Source organism: Siniperca chuatsi, linkage group LG16, assembly GCF_020085105.1.
Source record: "Siniperca chuatsi isolate FFG_IHB_CAS linkage group LG16, ASM2008510v1, whole genome shotgun sequence".
In the NCBI taxonomy this organism is placed as follows: domain Eukaryota; kingdom Metazoa; phylum Chordata; class Actinopteri; order Centrarchiformes; family Sinipercidae; genus Siniperca; species Siniperca chuatsi.
In genome coordinates this window covers 8,097,587-8,105,722 of record NC_058057.1, presented here as the reverse complement: position 1 = coordinate 8,105,722, position 8,136 = coordinate 8,097,587, and the positions used below count along the sequence as shown (strand labels likewise).

At 39.4% G+C, this 8,136-nt stretch overlaps 1 long non-coding RNA gene across 1 annotated transcript in view; it reads right to left on the bottom strand.

The window, feature by feature from the left end:
* Positions 1-544: 544 nt before the first annotated feature.
* LOC122863346 overlaps positions 545-8,136 on the bottom strand; it is a 43,804-nt gene continuing 36,212 nt past the window's right edge. The window contains exons 3-4 of the long non-coding RNA XR_006374990.1: positions 2,484-2,587; positions 545-977 (exon numbers count right to left, since the gene is read on the bottom strand). This is a non-coding gene — a long non-coding RNA (uncharacterized LOC122863346). The remainder of the gene's footprint in view (positions 978-2,483; positions 2,588-8,136) is intronic.

Here is an 8,136-nt window from a genome sequence, read left to right as displayed (position 1 = left end):
AGTGATGCTGCCCTGGGATGCCTGGGAGGATAACACTCTATCATCTTGTCTGTCATTCAGTCATCACTGAATACACAAACTGTAATGAGTCTTTGGGAAAAACAATTCCACAGTGTGTGATGTTCATGTATCTCAATCACTGATCAAAAGAAAAATCCCCCCAGGGGAAATACACAATGTAAACAAACACACTTACAGATATGTAACAGATGTAGTGATATTCATATTTGTTTTGCATTTCATTCTACACTTGCAATTCCATTATCCGTAAAATCTATATTTCTGTTACAGAGCAGGGGTTTGTTACTCACAGTTTCTGACAACAAAGGTAAATACAGACTAACCTGTTTATTAGGAACACTGTGCAGATGTGTTGATTAAACATTATGGTAATACATATGGAGAGGTGTTTCTCATGTTCCCCTCAGTATGTAAATAGGGGTAAACAAGACAGTAGAAACACCTCTTAATATGATACAGTTTTATTTTTACATAATGTCATGTTTTCCTTTACCTGTTTCACTCAGCAATATAAAAAAGTCTAATCTGATGAGCCTCAAGAATTTTCTTTGGTCATGGCCTACATTCAAGCAGGACTGGATCTGAATCTTAAAATTGAATTGGACTCAGAGGTGGTCTTGCCCAGAGCCAAGAAACAAAACCGTCTTATAAAATTTCACAAAATTAGCACAAACCCTGAACCATGAACTCTGCATTTCTCCTGCACAACAAGATGTTCTGCCAACAGCACCAGTTGGATATGGACATTGGACATGTGCACGTAAGATAAAACTTACATTAAAGCTTCTCCAGTCTCACCTCTTCACATAAACTGGCCTCAGACTGCCTCTTGGACAGTTGACTGCTGGATATTTGCTCTGTGACGCCTGTAAAGTGACGCACCGAGCTCAGAAAGGCTGGCCAGCTGTTCCCAAGTGTCACCTGTGTCCTGATGAGGATTTACCTTCTGTAACTGGCTGAAACACAGAATCAGACATATTACAATTGTAAATCAAAGCCTTCATGTTCTCCAGATCTAATTAGCACAGAATCATAAAACCACACATGCACAGAGACCCCCCCCCACCCCCACCCCAACACCACCACTGACTAATTTATTAATGATAAATGTACTTGATCTACACTCTGACAGGATGATTAATGCGAGTTAGAATATGAGCATGCTTTATGCACTGAAGATTTTTGAGGGTGTGATTTTTTTTTCTGTCACTGTAACTACATGACAAATTCCCCTCTTGGCACGTCATCCCTTGTATCTACAAACATAGTGGCTCATGTTAGTTTTTCACATAAATCTGCAGTTTGTCATCCAGTTATTTCTTGCAGTGATTTTATTTGAAAAGTTTGTATTTACAAGAATTTCCCTCAACTTACTCCTAAGTTTCTTATTTGATTTTTTACATTTATTCTTGGGATTTTTACAGCCCCTAAGATACATGATCTAAGATTTTCCAACGATGACGTCACATACACCCTTAAGGGCCCCTACGGAAATGTTCTTTGAAACACTTTTTTGATCCCTCACAACAGTTTTTGTATTACCTTGCAATACTTTTGCACTCTCCTGCAATGCTTTTCAGACACTTATATTCATACCGGACTCACAGAACGCCTTGGTTAGCAAGACGCAGGGCTGTCCAGGCCGTTTGTGGTGCCGATACTTTTCACACCCAGCAGCTCCTGTTCCTTCCCTTCATGTCTGTGTGTGTTAGTTGGAGTCAGATGTGCAGGCTGTTTGGCTGGAAGCCATATATTGTTTGTCCTTGAACGTGCATTTTGTAATGTCAATTATTCTTAACTTTAAAAGAAGCCACAGTCTAAATTCATTTTCTGCTAAAGGGCAAAGTCGGCAACAGCCAGTGTAGCAGAGTGTACAGTGTAGTGCACAAGATGCCTTGTTGGTTTATCGGACCTCTACGCTTAAATTAAAAATTGTAAGTTAAAAAAAAAGAGGGGCAGAGTTAATTTTTTAAAGGAATAACAGTAAAGGGACAAATTGACTTAAGAAACACTCTAATTTTCAGTGGTATATGCAAACAAAATGATTTGCTGTAGAGCCCTGTTTATTATTAATGGATCATGCTTTATTAACTTGACACTAGTTGAAAGGGAGATGGCAGCATGTTACAGCCAATGTAATAGTACAATTACAGGGGGGAGCAGTGTCTCAAAAGTCTTGGCTACAGCTTTTTTTCTTTTTCTTTTTTTTGATAAAACCCCGACATTATTAAAGCGTAAAGTATATTCTGGAAACAACCACTAATAACTGGAAACACTGGTAGGGTTTACATCATCAGTGCAAGAAAAAGTAAACCAGAGTATTTACAGCTGATCAACGCAGCTCTGCACATCTGAGATAATTCTGTTTTACCAATTACCATTACCTCAATAAAACAGCAGGGGAAAGATTTGCTTGTCAGTCATCTCTATACTTGACATAAATGAAGATGTTGGCACATTACCTGTTAATAATGCTCAGTGGGCATTGTTAGACAGTGGGTTTTCCATTGCTTGAAACCAATTAGCCATGATTCAAGAATGGTTGTTTTCATCCAACAGTGGGGAACTATGAGGAAAGCAAAGCTAAGATTACACAACATGAACAAAATAGACACATCAATGAGTACCATTGAGAGGCAGCAATGGACAACAGACAATTATATGTTTCCTGTATATTTTCAACCTTCAGAAATGACAGTCTGTGTGTTTTTTTCCCCTCGACTGTCACCACTAAAGGCTGAAAATATACAGGGATCATATAGACTATAGTGTGTATGCATGAAAGGAGGGGATTTCATAACAGAATAAATTATATGAGAATGTTTTCTCACTGAAGGCCAGGCGCATTGTGAATAAGAGTTGGTATTTGATACACTCAGAGGGAATACTTCCTGGGGGGGTGTTTCGTTTTGAAATGAAAAAGTTCAGATGAATGAAAAAACAAACAAACAGAGAGGATGGAGAATATATCACATTTTCAACCAAATGACCTGTTCTTTGATGGTAGCTTTGGCCGTGAGACACTGCAATAAAACACCTACGAGCTAGGAGGGGTCTTTAGATATCTTCCAATTCTCCTAAAAATTAATCAGGATGACTTTAAATGAATGTGTTATTCAGTGCTAACACATTCTTTTGAATATCACAGACGCCCATGTTTGGACCTTTGCTCTGATTATTCAGTCTATACAGTTCTAGAAAAATACAAAACCTCGCATAGCCTTCAAGCAAAAAAAAAAGCTATTAGGTATTCACAGAATCTGCTGCTGTGCTGTCCTTTGTAATGTGTTCACATTTCATTTTAGTGAGGAATCAGGGTCTAGATACTGTTTGCACAGGATGAACAATAAACTGTCTTTTGTATAAACTCCTAAATATTTCCCCCTTTGTAGCACACACACTTGTTATTTGTAGTAGCTCATTACAGACGCACAGGGCTGCAGATAGTGAAACAACAATGGAAACCACAAACAGTAAAGCTTTAGCTACAGCCCACAAATTACAGTGTAAAAAGTTTCTACATATGGGAAACCAGTAAAACTTAACTGCTGGTTACCTACTGGTAGGTACAAGAGAAGAAGTAGAGAGAATAAGGGGGTAACAATTTTGCGTTTAGGTTGGACATAGATATAAATTACACTGTAAGTACATTTTAAAGGTCCAGTATGTAACATGTAGGAGGACCTATTGGCAGAAGTGGAATACAATATTTATAAGTACGTTTTCATTATTGTACTGTACAATCACCTGAAAATAAGAATTGTGTTTTCATTACCATTTTTATCTCCAGTGGGAGCGGGTCCCCTTCCACGGGGGTCGCCATGTTGCACCGCCATGTTTCTACAGTAACCCAGAACGGACAAACCAAACACTGGCTCTAGATTGGGCCACCGTAGTTTCTCCTACACGCTTGGAACGCGCAGGTGAGGTGAGCAGTATTCAAATGGTTGCAAACTGCAGTTTCACTGCTAGATGCCATTTAACCCCACACACCGGACCTTTAAATTACCCATTACATTTTAGATAATTACAAGGTAGTAAAAAAAACATTTTTGCACACACCTGAAAGTGTTAAACTGCACTTGCTTCAGAAATCTCACTTAATAATAATGACATACCCACACACATGAATGGGGGAAAAAATATTGACTTTCCAAATGTTATCAGATCAAATTCTGATAATATCAAGAGTCATTTTGGGGTGTTTGTGATGCTAGAAAATGTATTCACCATTTTTTTCTCCTTTTCCAATGACTGTTGACAGGACACATCAAACTGCAGACAAGGTCAGTTATTAGTCTTTCTATCATTCATTTTTAATCCATGAAGGTTTTAAATTTGAAAAACGTTCCCAGTGTCTAGAAAAGGGATTTATTTGGGTATGATATTTATGCTTTGAGTGTTTTCAAACAGTATTTTACAAGAGAAAAGACTTTAAGGATGAAGACTAACTGGTTGTAATCTAAAGCATTACCCAATAAACCAATACAACAGCCCCTAACCCTTATGGTGCCCACGCATGATCAGCGGTAAAGCTGCTCTGCGCTGGCTGTGCCATTCATTTCCTATGGGGAGAGCAGTAGCACTACCCTTGGCGTGGCGCACCGCTCGAAATTACCACAGAGCGCTGAGGTCAAAGTTCAAATTATTTCAACTTTGACCTCAGTTGCCGCTCACCTTTCAAAGCGCCACCAATGAGATAACAGCTGTGTGTGACGGAGCCAGTAATGCATGGCGAAAGGTCAGCAGTCAGATAGGGCTACCACGTTTGTCAATAGGCATATAGTTTATGAACTTATAGTTAGCTTCCTTGCGCACTTTTTCATGGCGTATACCTGCGCTGCGTTTTGCCTTCAGCTGCGCCCTACCTCGCAGTGGGCGAAGAGCAAATTTCTTATCATCTGAAGGCAGCTTTAAGTTATACTACAGTAGTTTGAAGTTCGTCTCAGGTTGGTCTTCACAGCATGTGTAAAGGGTGTCTTGGATTTAGTTTCAAATAATTTTAATGACTAAAAAATTCCCCCCACACCATTAGAAACACTGTTTCTTTAACATGAATCAGGCTGCAGGAATGAGCATATAAGGAAAAAGCACAACAAACAAGACCAGAACCAAAGGGATTATCACAATCCGCCACTGCAGTCCTGCAAAATGTAAATATAATTGTGAATACTTCCTTCCAGTTTAATCCTGTGCCAATTCATAAATACCAGAAAAAGCTTTTTAATAATTCACTCCATAAACCTGTGTAATTCATTACTAATGGTCTTTCATACTTGAAGGATGATAAGGTATATCCCCCATAATATCCCTCCTTAATAACGACACAAAAATATGTTTGACGATGATGATTTGTCCTCAGCCAAAACAAGTATTTGTATCCAAAGATGGCTTTAAATATTCGTGTCAGCATGACACCTTAACAAAAGCATTCTAATTATCGACAAAGAATGAAGGGGGTCTTGATTTTCTAACAAATCTTTTCTTTGGCAACAGCTCTAATGAGCACCTTCTAGCCACTATTTTATTTTTAAACTTGGCTTTTTGTCACTCTCGCACAAAAACATATTTTCTGGTGTGCAAAAAAAAAACAAAAAAACAACCTGCGGTATGCGGTGAATAATGTGATATTCAAAGTAACGAGATGCACTGCGTGTCGTAAGATCTTCGTGATTAAAATAGATCGACTTGTCAAGTTTGAATCTCTGAAATGGCAACAAAGAAAAACAACCTCTTTCAACACCAAGTTCCACGTCATGGCTACAATAACTACAGACAAGACAATGTTTCTTCCATTTTTATGTCTGTCTTTTCACCTTCAGGCTGTCACTCAAACCATTTTTCTGACCTCCAGATTATTTTTCTTGAGTTCCAGACTGGCTGGGAAAACTCACCCCTCCCTCAGTAAACAGCCTTGATGTGCCTTGAGCAAGACACGATCCCAGAATTACTCCGCTTGAGCTGCTCAGAAAACTTTAGTTGTACTTGGCAGCTCCCAGTTGAGTAAATGTGTAGCAGGTTCGGATTTTATTCATGCTTTTAAAAAATACACAAACACATGCACACACAAAACCACAAGCTCACACTCAGACATCTGTACACACGCGCGCGCACACACACAGCGTTGTCCTCTTCACACTATTCCCGTGCATGACACGGAGTTAAATGGAATCTTTAATGGACTTCAAGGGTCATCAGTGGCTGGCTGGACGCGATAGCATCAGTGCTGCAGCTATGACACCACTGGGACGACTGGGGCGGTAGTGGAATCAGACTGGGCTAATCTGCCCGCAGGGCTGACGCTATCAGCAGGCTCATCTCTGCTGCGAATGAGATCCCTCTCACGACCTTCACCAGATCCTTATCACGCTTGGACAAAAAACTGAGTGTGTGTTGGAGTGTGTGGATTGGCGGCCGTGTGCGAGTCGGTGAATGTAAAGTTATGTGTGTGTGTGTGTGTGTGTGTGTGTGTGTGTGTGAACTGCGGAGATTATTCAGAATCTCTTTTTTGAGGCTGTCAAAGGCTTTTGAGTGTGTATGAATGTGTGTGTGGCCCGGGCCTATATAGTACAGTTTGAATGCTGTGTTTGTCCTCTACGCTCCAGTTGCCTCATTTCTATCACCACAAGAAAGTCGGAGCCCAAGCGGCATCAATACATACAAAGCTCATAATGTTCTTACTTAATGCTACATGTCAGTGTAGAAATGTAGATGGTGTTGGTTCTCTGTGCTGAGGCTGGAAAAGAATTTTTTGACATTTTTGAAAATAAGTGCATTCACTTTCTTGCTGAGAGTTAGATGAGAAGGTCAATACCACTCTCATGTCTATGCACTAAATATGAAGATATAGCCAAGAGACGCTTAGCTTAGCTTAGCATAAAGACTAGAAGCAGGAGGAACTGTAACATTTGTAGTTGACAATTTAGTCTTTCAGGTCACCCATTTTGGGCTGGCTGGAGATATGATCATAGGAAACCATCTGGAGAATAATGGTAAAACAAATTAACAGGTGAGGGGTGAATGGCAAGTATGGATTTTTTTGCTGAGAGTTAGATGAGGAGATCAATACCACTCTCAGATCTGTACGCTAAATTTGAAGCTAAAGCCAGGAGCTGGTATTAGCATAAAGAATGGGAGCAGGGGAAAACAGCTGGCCTGGCTCTGTCCAAAGGTAAAAAAAAATAAATAAAACGCCTACCAGCACCTCTAAAGCTCACAAACTGACATGTTATGTGTCAAATAATAAAGTTGTGGTGTCAAGGGGGGTTATGTGCTTTCTCTTAGCTACCAGTCTTTATGTCTAGTCTATACGCTGCCTGGTTGTTACTAGGGGTGAGTGGACCAGAATGTTTTTTGCAATGTGGGTTAACTTAACCCTTTAAAATGAATGGTGAGACTCCAAATGAACTCCAGAAGGTTAAGAAGGTTGTTGTAGTTGTTTCATTTGATATTTGGTAAAATATTACCAGGGATTTAATCACATTGTAATTATATATAATATACTACTATAACAAGCAAGTGATTTTAATTTCTTTTAGAGGATACATAGCCTCTGGAGGTGCACGACTATAACTTTCATAAAACTGTCATACTAGATTCTTGATTTATTAAAATGCAAGTCATATGCTGTATATGTAAGCCAGTAGTGCCCACACTCACAATGAAATTATGAGAAAGTGTTACTACTTCTTTACCAAGGGACAGGTTTTTGATTTGAAAACCAAAGCACAGAGATCAACCAAATTGATTTGGGTTTTTATTAAATAATAATAAGCCACATTGCACACTCGGAGTAGTGTGAGACCCAAATGAGAAAGCAACAAAACTAATTGAATCAGTTATACACATGCCAACTAAGGATTATTGCACTTCCAGTAACATTATCTATTGGCCAACACTCAATACAACACCTCCTGATGGTTCATATTGCCTGTGAAAACAGCTAAATGGATTTTTGTTACTCACATCAATCACAAGCAATAGGGGCAACACAATTGTCTTATGTCACACAAATCAGCCATGCGGAGCCAGTGGTGATACTGTAATGGTTGGATTTACCACTGACATATGGAAATTTGAATGAGGCTTATCCACAAGTGAGCACAGGTGGCTGCA